The sequence below is a fragment of the Mastomys coucha genome, chromosome X (genome assembly GCF_008632895.1).
Source record: "Mastomys coucha isolate ucsf_1 chromosome X, UCSF_Mcou_1, whole genome shotgun sequence".
Classification (NCBI taxonomy): Eukaryota; Metazoa; Chordata; class Mammalia; order Rodentia; family Muridae; genus Mastomys; species Mastomys coucha.
The window spans coordinates 123,183,135-123,193,724 of record NC_045030.1 but is presented as its reverse complement, the minus strand read 5'-3'; the positions used below and the strand labels follow the sequence as shown (position 1 = coordinate 123,193,724).

Genomic DNA, 10,590 nt, shown 5'->3' with positions numbered 1-10,590 from the left:
TAGTTCTATGTGGTCAAATACATCAACATCTCTTACTCTTTTACTTCCATTCTTATAGCTATCATTTTACTTTGATCATTACATATTGGGTGGGTTATGATATACATATATGTGTGTGTGTGTGCATATATATGTATATGTATATATATGTATATACACACACACACATATATACAATATATATAATGTATATATATATATGTTATATATATTCTTTATGTTCTCTCTTCCCTACCATTTCCTAATTGGACTTCTACAATTCAAATATTCATGTTTGATTATAGAATCCCTCTATATAAATTGCCTCAGTGGATGTCAGGAGGCCTTCCATCATGTGACTCTAATCAGCTTCAAATTTTACTATGCTGGGGCAAATCTGTCTCAGTCTATCTGAACTGCAAGTGGTTTCTGTAATCTGCTATGTCAGCCCTTGCTTACAAATAATGTTTCTTCTACTTCGTGTGAGTTTATGTTCAACCTAGTCATTATTAACATCCAGGAGATAAGGTAATACCCCAGAGACATAGAAACAAAAAGAAAAATAAAAAACCCTGTTTATGTAAGATGAGTGTTATTGTACTTGGTTTCTAATGCCTCATGCTCACGGGCTTTAGTTTAGACAGAAAACCTTAGTTGACACTTAGAAGTTGAGATTCCATCTGTGTAAATGTGTGTAGTACTCGCTTCACCATCTTATAGGCAGCCAAAATAAATGCTACCTGTGTAAGCTAAGAACAATGCAACACATGGTTTCAGAAGCATCAAAATTGTCATATTAAGTTGTCCTTTCAAAGGTTCTGTTTAATGGTGATTTTTATGGCTAATAAAGCCATTAAGCATAGAAAAAGGATGACCTTATCATACACTTAACATTTCTGCTTCAATATATGAATCAATATGCTATTGATTTAATTAAGAAAGCTGAGTTCTTTCACAACATGACTCACTTTACATCTGTAAATATTCAATTGCCAGTGATTTTACTATGACCTGGGTGACATTCATGAATCTAAAATGGATTTTTAAATGCTTTAGGACTGATTATGCATTAAGTGTATATCAGAGTAAGTTGGAATGAATTTCTTAGTGAAACTTTCACTTTTCAAAAACTATTATTATTATTATTTTATGTGTATGAGTGTTTTGTCTGAATGTATATCTGTGTCTGTGTGCATGCCAGTTGCTCAAGGAGGCCAGTAGAGGGAGCTGGATCCCCCAGAACTGGTGTTACAGATGGTTGTGAGCCACCATGTGGGTTGTGGAAGTGGACCTTGGTCTTCTGGAAGAGCTCATAACTGCTGGAGGCGGGGGGCGGGGCGGTTACACGATTATAAGACCATCACATTCTTTTCCTTTTCCGGGGATGGTGCTTAGAGGTACTCAGGATGGTCCAGCGTTTGACATACCGTCATAGGCTTTCCTACAATGCAACCTCTAACAAAACTAGGCTGTCTCCAACCCCTGACAACAGGATTGTTTACCTTTACACGAAGAAAGTTGGGAAAGCACCTAAATCCACATGTGGTGTATGCCTCGGCAGACTTCATGGGGTTTGTGCTGTGAGACCCAAAGTCCTTTAGAGATTGTCTAGGATAAAGAAGCACATCAGCAGGGCCTATAGTGGTTCCGTGTGCACCAAGTGTGTTTGTGACCGGATCAGGTGGGCTTTCCTTATTGCAGAGCAGAAAATCATTGTGAAAAATGTTGAAGGCAGAAGCACAGAGTCAGAAAGCCAAAAAAAAAAAAAAAAAAAAAATGCAACATTTTTAAGTACTAAAAATCAAGATGGTCTATGATTTAAAAAAAAAAAAAGCCTTCACGTTAACTTAGTTAACATTCCATTATCCTAAAGAGATGATGATGATGATGATGATGATGATGATGATTGTCTTTGGCAAAGGCAATGGTTCCTCACCTCTAGAGAACTATAGCACCAATAAAACGTGTAAATAATATTATTATTATTTAAGTAACATTATTTTGTGTACCTTTGGCAAGGTACATTTGATAAGTTTCATAAAGTGTGAATATAGCCTGTTGGCTAATCTGTTGTGCTGGACCATCCTGAATACCTCTAAGCATCATCCGCGAAAGAGGAAAAGAATGTGATGGTCTTATAATTGTGTAATGGCAACCTCCCCCCGCCAACAGTTCTGAGCTCTTCCAGAAGACCAAGGTGCACTTCTACCACCCACATGATGGCTCACAATCATCTGTAACACCAGTTTCAGGGGGTCCAGCCCCCTCTACTGATATCTCACTATGTATTACACTCTGGTGTATAAGCAATTGGAAGGCAGAAGTTCTATTTGCTTCATCATATTACTGACATTTCTTCGCATATAGTTGGTACTCTTGACTGAATGAATGAATGTGGCTTTACATGACAAATTTGTTGCTGTAATGAAGACTGGCAATTCACTTATTTAACATTCTTCTTATGCCACCTCTACAATATTTATAACCTATTCACCTTCCTCTAACTGTTTAAGTATTAATGGATATGTATATGACCTAAGGCTAAAGTCATCAAATTTGGATTAAATTTTAGTCACCTATCATAGCGAACACTTTTCTTAAAATCTTTATTTTAGACAATGCAATTTTCCTGGCCATAAAATATAAAGTAGTAATTATTTTAAACAAAACATTATGTTTATTTTGTAAGATTTTCTTTAATAGAGGAATGGAGCCAATATATAGGTGAACAAAAAGAATCATTTGTTGAATTCATATGCTTGAAAATAAAGGCAATGTTGAGAAATTATCTTAGGTACTTCTTGGACAGTCACCTCAATTTCTCCTTTCTAAGAGTTCAGGCCACAGCTGCCCATTATTGCTCTTGCAAAGGACCCATGTTGAGTATCTTACACTACCTGTAAGTCCAGTTCTAGGAGACATGATAGCCTTTTCTGGTTTCTGTTTTTTTTTTCTGGTTTCTTAATATACATATGTATGTACACACACACATATACATATACATTAGTAAAAAAATAAATGTAAAACCTTAGCTAAGGAGTGCAAAACAAATTGTATTAATATTATTTTGGGAAAACCTTTGTTGAATAAATTCCTTTGGTAATCCAGTCTAAACCAGAATTTTTTCTTTATGTAGTATCTAACTCTTTTCTTGGAAAATGTCAACATATTTCCACTATTCAATGCTCAGTGAAAGTAGAAGTGTTGACCAGAACTGTATTCATAATTGCAGGAAGATACCTAATCAAGTTGTTATGTTGAACATTATTCCCAGTCTTTTTATCATTGGTTAATTTATCATCACTTGTTGCTATATTCTAAATGTTTGCATCTGTCCCTATTCCATCAACAAACTCACTTATTCAAAGAAAATAAACAGTGGGATGGTATTGGGCTTTGGGGAGGTGAGTTGGTTATAAGAACAGAACGCTCCTGAATAAGATTAGGGTTCTTATAAACAAGACAAGAAGGGTTTGGGTTCAGTTGACAGAGTGCTTGCCTAGCATGTGTAAATCCCTGAGTGCAATACCCAACATTACATAAACTGGATATAATGGCACAGGATCAGGAGTTCGAGGTTATCCTTGGCTACACAGTGAGCTCAAGGTCATCTTAAGCTACATAATTCCCTATATTATAAACAAACAAAAATATCTAAAGAGAGACAGTGATATACCCCTTTTGTCATGTTAAAATATAACCTGAAGGCATAGCTTATGAACTAAAAAGGAGGCTGTTATCAGATGCAAAACAAACCTACCAGTATCCTTTTTGTCATTTTCTTTTTAATATTTTTTAAAAGAATACCAAGGAATGGGTTTCATCGTGACATGCTCATACATATGTGTTATTACCAATTGTTTTCATTCATCCTTGTGATTTTACTTTTTTTTTTTGGTGGTACATGCTTTTTTATTTTTTCTGATAATTTCTTTATTTACATGTCAAGTGATATCTCCTTTCCCAGTTACTCCTCTGAAAAAAAGAAAAAAAAAAAAACCACTGTTCCCTCCCTCCTCCCCCTGCTCACCAACCCATCCTCTCCTGCTTCCTGGCTCTGGTATTCTCCTACACTGGGGCATAGAACCTTCACAGGACCAAGGGCCTCTCCTCCCATAAATGACCAACTAGAACATCTACTGCTATACATATGCTGCTGGAGCCATGAGTCCCATGATGTGTACTTTTTGGTTGGTGGTTTAGTCCCTGGGAGCCCTGAGGGTGCTAGGTAGATCATATTGTTGTTCCTCATAAGGGGCTGCAAACCCTTCAGCTACTTGGGTCCTTTCTCTAGATCCTTCATTGGGGATGCTGTGCTAAGTCTGATGGATAGCTGTGAACCTCTACTTCTGTATTAGTTGGGCACTGTCAGAGCCGCTCAGGAGACAGCACTTTCTGGCATGCACAATAGTGTCTGGATTTGATGATTAAATATGGGAAGGATTCACAGGGGAGGAGCAGTCTCTGGATTGTAACTCCTTCAGTCTCTGCTCCCATATTTTGTCTCTGCAACTCCTTCCATAGATATTTTGTTCCTCCTTTTAAGAAATTCTTACGGAAATGGATCGATCTTGAGAATATCATCCTGAGTGAGGTAACCCAATTACAAAAGAACACACATGGTATGCACTCTCTGATAAGTGGATATTAGCCCAAAGATCGAAATCCACAAAGTACAATCCACAAACCACAAGAAACTCAAGAAGAAGGAAGACCAAAGTGTGGATACTTCATTCCTTCTTAAAAGGGGTAACAAAATACCCATGGAAGGAGTTGCAGAAACTAACTCTTGTAATTCTTTAAGGGATTTTTGTATTTCTTCTATAAGGTCTTGTACCTGTTTACCTGTGTTCTCCTGTATTTTTATAAGGGAGTCATTTATGTCTTTCTTAAATTCCTCTATCACCATCATGATAAATAATTATAGATTCAAATCTTGCATTTCTGGTGGGTTGGGGTATCCCGGACTTGCTGTGGTGTGGGTACTGTGTTCTGATGATGCCAAGTAGTCTCAGTTTATGTTGTGTTTGCCTTTTGCCATTTGTTGATCTCTGGTGTTAGATGTTGTTGTCTCTGGCTGGAGCTTGTTCCTCCTGTGGGTCTGTAAGCTTGTGTCAGCACTTCTGGGAGATCACATCTCCTCTGGGAAGACCCATGTGCAGAGGGCTGTGGATCAGCTGTCCCTCCTGAGTCCTCAGGTCAGAACACTCCCTGGAAAAAAGCTCTCTGCTTAAGGGAAAGGGGCACAGAAGGCTGTTGATCCTCCTTCCATCCTAATTGTAGAATGAGGTAGAAAGGATCCTATCCCAGCTGCCCTGCCACTTTTGAGGCCTGTGCCTCCTGGCTGATCCTTTCTTAGACAGTCACTGGAGAGAAAATGTGATTTTACTTTTTATCTCCATCAGTTCCCCATTTTTAAGATTTATTTATTTGTTTTATGTATGTGAGTACACTGTCACTGTCTTCAGATACACCAGAAGAGGGCATTGGATTCCATTGTAGATGGTTGTGAGATACCATGTGGTTGCTGGGAATTAAGCTCATGAACTCAAGCAGTCAGTGCTCTTAACCACTGAGCCATCTCTCCAGCCCCTATCTGCTTTCTTATCACATATGTTTCTTTATCCTATTTTCCACTCTCTTAAGATATCTTCCTCCATTTCATAATCTCTCTTTTAGTTTTGTGACTTGTGTGTGTGTGTGTGTGTGTGTGTGTGTGTGCCTTTCAGAGTCTTTGACTAATGTCTTGATCTTGTATTGTACAGTATTTATAATTGTAAGAAATAAATTTATTTTTCTTCCAGAGATATAAATCTTTATTTTAAAGTTAATATGAAAAAAATCACAAAGCAAAATAGATATATATACCTGTCAGCCCATCAATCTGTCATCTCTCTCTCTCTCTCTCTCTCTCTCTCTCTCTCTCTCTCTCTCTCTCTCTGTCTATCTATCTATCTACAAATCTTAGTTCACCCAAACAGAAAGTACATATGTGGCTATATATTGAGGAATTATAATATAGTAGACACAGCATATAAAATGTGTGCTGAGAAGATGGTAGAGTAATTGGTATAGTATAATTGTTTATTGTTCATGTTATGTATTGAGAAATAAACTTCTATTGTATATAAGTCATTCAGGTTAAGGTATTTTGTAGTAGTAGCCAAAAAGACTACAATACTTATATTAATGTGCCTATGCTTTTACTTCTTTGTCTCCACTATCTGTAATATTTATTCATCTATCATTCCGGTTTAATGGTTATCCATATTTGTTAATTTATTTCAAAAATGTCTGTCGAAATTTTTAGTCACTGTTTGGAATGAACAATAACAAAGATAAGCCTTTTACTTTGTTCTTGAAGAATCTCCAATGTAATTGAAAAAAAAACTAAATAATAATATCAGGCAGAGTAAACTATGGACCATTGAGGCAATCATCTACATCAACATCTAGTGATGACAATTAAACTTTTATTGAAATAAAATCAAATTTGCTCATTTATATATTATCTAAGGCAAGTTTTGCCTTAACATGACAGAGTTCAATAGTTGTAACAGGTCTTCAGATCCTAAAATATTTAGTATCTGATGTTTTACCTAAAAAGCTCACAGGACCTTGATTTAATGTAGTATGTAATTAAGAGATCACTGAATGTCTAATATTAGTATGTAAAAGCAGTAGGTGGTATAGGAATGCATTCAAAGTGTATTTCTTATATTGTGCAAATATACAGGTTTTCCCTAACCCAATCCTCCAGAGAACAAAAATTTTCCTATATATAATAAAAATAAGTTACTAGAGGAATGAAACAAAGATATACAAAATAAAACCCTTAATTTCTAGTATTGAACTCAATTGATATAAAATGATAAAAATTCTAAATGTTTTCTTTTAGATAATAAAACAATCTCTAATTGTTTTCACTAGACTACCATATCAAAGTATCCCCATGTGGGCACTGTTTTATGAATCATGCTTTTGAGTAGTACCTGTCTTGAAACCAACTTGTCTTTTGCTGGAGACTGTTAATAAAACATTTGCAGTCAAACTATAGTTGAGACCTATAAACTATACTTTAAGCATTATATTTCATTTTAATAAATTTCTTATAAGTCTGATCACATACATTATCTAGATATGATATAGACCTGAGAAAATAATACCTAGTATTTTCAGGAATTTATCAATAAGTGTAAATTCATTCTAGCGAAGCTAACATGATGACATTATTTTTTGAAAAGGCTAATTTTTCGTGCTAAGGGGCTGCAAACCCTTCAGCTCCTTGAATCCTTTCTCCAGCTCCTTCATTGGGGAACCTGTACTCAGTCCAATGGATGGCTGTGAGCCTCTACTTCTGTATTAGTCGGGTACTGTCAGAGCCTCTCACAAGACAGCTATATCAGGCTCCTGTCAGCCAGCACTTGCTGATATCCACAATAGTGTCTGGATTTGATGATTGAATATGGGAAGGATTCCCAGGTGGAGTAGTCTCTGGATTGTCCATCCTTGCATCTCTGCTCCATAGTTTGCCTCTGAAAATCCTTCCATGAGTATTTTGTTCCCCCTTTTAAGAAGGAATGAAGTATACACACTTTGGTCTTCCTTCTTCTTGAGTTTCTTGTGGTTTGTGGATTGTACTTTGTGTATTCCAGTCTTCTAGGCTAGTACCCTCAGAGCTCCCAGGGAATAAAACTCCAACCAAAGAGTACACATTGGGGGGACTCATGGCTCCAGCAGCATATGTATAGCAGAGGATGGCCAAGTAGGTCATCAATGGGAGGAGAAGCCCTTGGCCTTGTGAACGCTCTATGCCCCAGTGTAGGGGAATGCCAGGGCCAGGAAGTGGAAGAGGGTGGGGTGTTGAGCAGGGTGAGGGGGAAGGGAACAGGGGATTGTTTTAGGTTTTTTTTCTTATTTTATTTCATTTTTCTTTTTTTCTTTTGGAGGGGAACCTGAGGAAGGAGATATTGTAAATAAAGAAAACATCTAATAAAAAAAAGAAAAAGAAAAGGCTAATTTTTACCAGTATGTCTTTCTGTTTTTGTGGTTGATAAATATGTATAAGAAGTCATATATATTACATATATTAATTGTGATTTTGGTTACAAATTTAGTTATATTTGTTAAACTCATGTAGATATGTACTCAAAGAAATGCATTTTATGGTATGAAGATTATGCTATAATAAATGTAGATGTAAAATTTACATTACTGTAGGGCTTTTTTCTCCAAAGTGTGCTTTCAATGTCTAGGAAGGGCTGGCACCAGTGAGATCAGAAGCATGCAAAATCTATTGGATTGAATCTCCTGCAATGCTTTTCAGGTGGAGAATGTTTTTTCATCAAGGAATACAAGTATTTAACAAGAACACAAGCCTTTCTCTCTCCAGTATGTACTGTCAGCTCTAGATTTTTAAATTTGTTATACCCTTTTATGATCAACACTTAGTTCTCCTAGATACACACACCAATTCAATTAAGGTAGAGTCGAGTTCTGGCAATGGAAAATACTTCGAAATATAAAAGGTCTTTATGTGTTTTTTTTCCTGCTATTTATTTGTAATATTCTTCATTTATGGCAAACTTCTTGATAAGTGGTGAGACTATTTGGTAGAAGAAGAATGCAGTGGCTGATGATACCTGAGGGTTTCATGAAAGAGGTGTGATTACCATGGATACTCGTGGTTAGGATTTGTGCTGAAAAGTATTGAAAATGGGGAACTGAAGGCAAAAACATACTACTTAAGTCTTTCTAGCTGGACCACAAGATTACCATTGGAATAGTAAGACAAACAGATTTATCCTCTATGCAATAAAAAGCTATTCCAAGATTTTCATAAAGAATATGTAATCCTTGCTAAGAATCTAAATTGTGACTTGTTGAGGATATTTTAAGTTCATTTTATATAAGCAAAGACTTGAGAACACTTCATTTCCTTTGTGTGGATTTTGATTTTCTCAGTAGACCATGAATCAGCAGGAACTTTCTTCTTTTTATTTGTCTTGGAGTGTGTAGTATTAACTGAATTTATTTGGAAAATTTCTGTCTTAATTAGGGTTTCTATTGCTGTGATAAAACACCATGACCAAAAGCAAGTGGGGAGAAAAGGGTTTAATTCAAACTACAGTTTACAAGCTTCTGTCCATCATCCAAGAAAGTCAAGGCAGGAATTGAGAGGCAGGAGCTGATACAGAGGCCATGGAGTACTCCTCACTGGTTTACTTCTCATAGTTTGGGGAGCCTGATTTCTTATACCATCCAGGGCTGCTCCTGCAAGTGTGAAATGTCCCCAGGGTGTTAGGCCCTCCCTCAGCTATCATCAACTAAGAAAATGTACCACAGGCATGCCCACAGGCAAATCCGGTGGGAGCATTTTCTCAACTGATGTTCCCTTTTGCAAAATGACTCTAGCTTGGGTCAAGATGACCCAAAATGAGCTAGCACAAGATCCCTCATTAAAAAAGAAAAGCAAAAACAACAACAACAACAACAACAAACTATTTCAATCTTTCATGCTTTTCATTCAATTTTTTAAACAATACATCATATTTTCTATGTCTCTCTCTTTAAATATTCACTTGACTATTGAAAGATGTTGACCCATGATTGAAGTATTCTGTTCTGGTTTCTTAATATGCTCCTACTTATACAAGTTGTTGTCATATCTTTATTTAAAAAGCATAGATGCAGTACTAACTCATGTTTCTTTTAACTTGGTATTGTCTCAAGTGCTTGGCCAGGGGTTTAGATATTTGTTGTGAAATTGTTGGAAGCTTACCATAAAATATTCACTGCATGTGGAAACAATGTTAGGAAAACTTGGCACCCTGAGGAATAAACTCAACTCCCTATGAGGTTTGTAGTTGTTTCCCAATTTGTATTGTGGAAAAACTTTGTCATGTCTTATAATGGTAAGTCTTCATTGCCAAATGTGAGTTGTAATCAGAATGAGTTGTGGAATCATAACTCTCATGTGTTACTTTTAGGTTTGGCAAGGAGTAAGGACTTTCCCTTTTTGTAAAAAAGGGAATGATGCCCAGGTTGTTATTGGAAATTTCCATATCAAATATGTCCACTCTCCATATTTACTTCTCTCCCCAAGACTGGGTTCAGTTTGCTCCCTTGTGTACTCACAACATCTCCTGATTTTTCTATCGTGGTGTTTACCCCACTGTATTTACTTAATGGACACGTGTGCCTACATTTTACACACTGAGTGGACTTTATCAATGGCAAAGACTAACTCACAGTCATCTTTGTGTCACTCATGGCTGCTGAAATACTTAAGAAAAATTGCAAGCATTTAATATTTGTTTAATTGAACCCACAAAATAAATTGACAATAATGTGTAACATCAAGTGCAATCACTTGTACCATGCATAGTTTTAATCTTTGAATAAGTATTCACTTAATTTCTTACAACTCAATTCACAGTACATATATCAAGAAAGGAACAATGGAGTATCAGGTATGTTCAAAATCAAAGAACTTTTATTTTATTTTTACTTTTAAAGTTTGTTTGTGTTTCCTGGAACTGGGTCATAGGCAGTTGTGAACTACTATGTGTCCTGGTTAAATGTCCTGGGACATGAATCCAGATTCTCTGT

General features: G+C 36.3%; 1 pseudogene; it reads left to right on the top strand.

Moving 5' to 3' along the window:
* The first annotated feature begins 1,385 nt into the window (after positions 1 to 1,385).
* On the top strand, positions 1,386 to 1,770 carry LOC116093656 (annotated as a pseudogene).
* Positions 1,771 to 10,590: the final 8,820 nt, after the last annotated feature.